Source organism: Oryzias melastigma, unplaced genomic scaffold, assembly GCF_002922805.2.
Source record: "Oryzias melastigma strain HK-1 unplaced genomic scaffold, ASM292280v2 sc00289, whole genome shotgun sequence".
Classification (NCBI taxonomy): Eukaryota; Metazoa; Chordata; class Actinopteri; order Beloniformes; family Adrianichthyidae; genus Oryzias; species Oryzias melastigma.
In genome coordinates this window covers 245,306-249,498 of record NW_023416907.1, presented here as the reverse complement: position 1 = coordinate 249,498, position 4,193 = coordinate 245,306, and positions in this window count along the sequence as shown.

Here is a 4,193-nt window from a genome sequence, read left to right as displayed (position 1 = left end):
CTAGACTCCAGTTTTGCCAAAAAAAAAAAAAAAAAAAACTTTAAAAAGTCAAATTTTAACAAAACGGCTAGCATAAAGCTAAAATATTAGCTAAACTCCAAATTAGCCTAAAAAACTGGAACAATGTCTTAGCCAAAATTAGCTGGAATGTTGCTAAGTTTCAAAGTGCACAAAGTTTTTGAGGGGTTTGAGCAATTTCTCATTCATTTTCTATGGGGCATATTTTGTTCAATATTTAAGAAACAATAATGTTTATGAGAACCAAAAGAGAAGCAGTAGTGTTCTGAATGAGCTGAATGTTTTGATAACGAGATTACTGAAATTGCTTAAAGTGGGATTGAGTTTTTACGTGCCAAAAAGCGTACGGAAAGGAGCTGGAATGGATATTTTTAAAGTAAATTTTGTATATTTATAACATTAGTTTAAGTCATTGATTCTGAACTATGTTTTTAAACAAAAGCTTATGTTTCATTGAATTAAATGACAGTTCATATCATTTTCTCTTTTGCACTTTCATTTAATTAGACAAAGATTTAACTGGGTTCCCCGTTGTACCAGAGAAGTACAGGAGCAACGCAGTAAAGAACATTGGAATTATCTTTAAGATTTCATGGAGAGGAGCAGGACTGTGAGGCTTTCTTATAAAGCGTGCAGCACCAGATTGATCTCTTTGTGTTGCAGCTCACATAATATTTGCATTTCTTAATAACAACAGCCTGGGAAAAGGGCAGCAGTGCAGAGGAAGGTGCATGAATCTGCAGACCACTACGATGCGCCCGAAAGCTTAATTTTCCTGTCCATAACAGTTTTTTATACCTCTGAAATCTCACCGTCAATACATGTTAATTAGATAACTTCCTCATTGTGGTTTCTATAAAGCGTCCTATGCTGGTGGAATTAGAGTTTTTATTTACTGAAATTAAATATTTGCATCCACAACTGGGAAAAACAAGCAGTGATGCAATCAGCTGCTTCTGTTTGCTTGAATGATTAATACTTATTTCATTTTATTGCTGGGTTGTGGAATAAAGTATCACACAAATCACTGAATTGGATGCCAGCCAAAGGTACAGGGGCAAAGCTCTAATACTGGTGCTGAAATCAGTTTAAGCCACGTGTCTAAAATAAAACATCTGTGTTTTTTTTTTTACTTGTTGGACAAAAGAAATGTAACATTTTCTTTTTAGCAGGTGCTATTTCTACTATTCTTTGTCAGTTCATTTTGCTTTGTTGTAAAGGAATAATAAATGGCACATAGTGATGCTTGTGTAAGGTTTCTCCTTAAACATTTCAAAAGATTTCTGAAACAAAAGTGCGTTCCAAATTATTATGCAAATTGATAACACATTTTCCTGTTCAGTTTAACTCATGGATGATATCGTTGGATCACTGAGATCAATCTCAGACACCTGTGATCATTAATTTATCAGGTGAGTTCAATTAAAGGACAAACTGCTAAAGAATTATTAACATTGATCTGCTTAACATTATTAAGCAGATCAACATTTTCAAGCAATATTGGAAAGGAGAAAAAAAGAAAAATATATCTCTACTGCTGAAAAGCCTGAAACAGTAAAATGCCTTGGACAAGATACAAAAACGTAAGAGTGATCATTGTACTATTGAGAAGTTTGTGGCTGTTGCCACAAAAATTAGTTAGTTGGGAACAATGCTTTCTTTTATAGATTATTGCAAGGGTCTGCCACCTTCATTCAGGAGGCATTTGGGTTACTTTCTCCCCAAAAACAACTCAGTAGGAGTCACAAAATCTTATTTTACCCTTAAGAACAATAAAACATTCATTTGTGTCTATATTAATAGTGCTATTTACTAATGTACACAAACTATTGTTTTTGGAATAAATTAAACATAAACCATTTTTATAAATTATGAAAATGTTAACCTTTGACAGAGGTTCACATGACTTCCTTTCAAAATAAAAGATATAACACTGCATCGTCTAAATCAGGGAGCCACATGCGGCTCTTTTATCCTTACATTGTGGCTCTTTGGCTTTGAAGAAAAATGCTGATGATTTGAATAAATTATACACTTATTAATTAAGTTTTGTGATTTTTTTTTTTATTATTATTTTAACGCTGAATTAATCTTACAATAGCTAAAATGTATCCATCTTTTTTCAAACTATTGCTGATGTTACACTAAATCAAGACGCATGGAGAGCTTCACCTTTTCTCCAAAATATCAGATAACTAACCAAAATGATCGTAAAAGGTTTGATCCTTTCTCAGAGTGGGTTGTTATTATCATATGTTTAAGCTAAACTTGTTAAATAATATCTAGTTGCTCTTAAGAGACAATATTTGTAATGTAAAATTGCAAATCAGCAGCAGGATTTGATGTGACACAATATGCATTTTATTTAAATAAAAACTTCCATGAACTACTATCAAAAGTAACAAAATATAAATATAACTGTTAGAATTTTAATAAGTTACATTTTATGAATTAATGGTTTAATTGACACAAAAATGTTTAAAAAAATGTATTTATTTAAATGGTAAAGTAGGGTTTTGTGGCTCTTACTGGGTTCTGATGAGTTGACCCAGTGGCTCTTTTACTGTTAAAGGTTGCAGACAAAGTAGTAAGTAGTGTAATGTCAATAATAAAAAGAGTTCATCTTACTCGTTGTGGTTTATCTAAGTCAAACAATTTTTAAGTCTAACATACTAAAATTAAATCAAAGCTAATAAAGTGACCCAAGCAGCATTTTTTAACCACAAGGCACATTTAAAATCCTTGAATTTATATAAAAATATTGAATTTGCCTTAATCCAGTGTGCCTTGAGTATGCATTCTGGTTGTGCTTAATGATCTCAGAGTGATTTTTTTGTGAAGTCTGAAAATGTAAAAATATTTTAGCACAGCTTCGAAGAAAGCTATGACGCATTATGGGTACTTCACTCAAGAGCCTTGCAGAGGGATATGTACTGTCCTTCAACTGTTTGGGAATGAGTTGAATATTGTTAGAGTTTTTACTTTGTTAAAACTGAAGTCCCATTAGTTGTCACACACCTAGGTGGGTGAAATTTTGTCTCTGTATTTTACCCGTCCCCTGGGGGAGCGGTGAGCTACAGCTGCACTCAGGAAACATTTGGCGTTTTAACCCCTCAACACCGGGTTCTCACCTCATGCGGATGCCCCACGAAGCGTAGTGCGCATGGAATCCACTTCTAGTTCACACCAGACGCGTATGTTTTCGCAACGGTTCGAATTTATAAAAACTCTTTACGTTGAGCAATGCTCCAATGTTCTTTAATAAATGTTTACAAAGCAGGATCAGAAGAGTTTTTGATGGGTATGGGTCGGTAACGGACATTCTTCGGCTGCAGGGGGTGGGGTGTGACACGGAGACTGTGCTTCTCCGTATGTGCAGATTCGATGTATTCGCAGAGATCTCTGGCCCCCGACGCAAATAAGGGGGGAGTACTGTATTTTCATCTGTAAAGTCTCTTTAAATAGAAAAATATGATCGCATTTGTCAATAGCGGTATTCTATTGAGTAAAATTGGTTACATTTTGAAAATTGGCAGGATTTTCTCATGCATTTTGCCGTGACTTCCTGCCGGGATTGAAACAGACCAGACGCTGAAACGATTACGCACTGCACAAGCCGCTGTGAAAGACCGCGGCGCTTTGCGTCTGGTGTGAACTACATCATAGGTTAGCAAGGGCGCCGAATGGAAGCGGCCTCTGTTTTCACGGCGCTTACGCGTGCGTTGTGAATCCGGTATAATGCTGAGCATCAAGCAGGGAGTCTTATAGGACTTGGCTGTAGACTTAAACTCACAACCTTCAAGTCTCAGGACGGACACTCTACCACAGGGCCACTGAGCTGGTTTGCAGTTACTTTTTAAAAATGAAACCTTTCTATTTTTCTTCAACCAAAGATCCACGATGGAAGAAGGATGTAAAGTTACACACGTCGGGAAATTTACACTTTTAATTATTTATTTTATTATTTGATTATTTCCTTTTATTTATTTATAATAGAGAGACAACAAAATAAAAATCTAAACCAAACTGTGTAATAGCAAATATTCTGTTTAGAAACAACAAACTTTTGCTCTTTTTTTTAGCCCCAAAAAAGCAGGAGTTTTTTTTTTTTTTTAAAGCTAATGCTGACTTTGAGAAAAGTACAAATAATTATATAAAGAACATTTATGATTAAA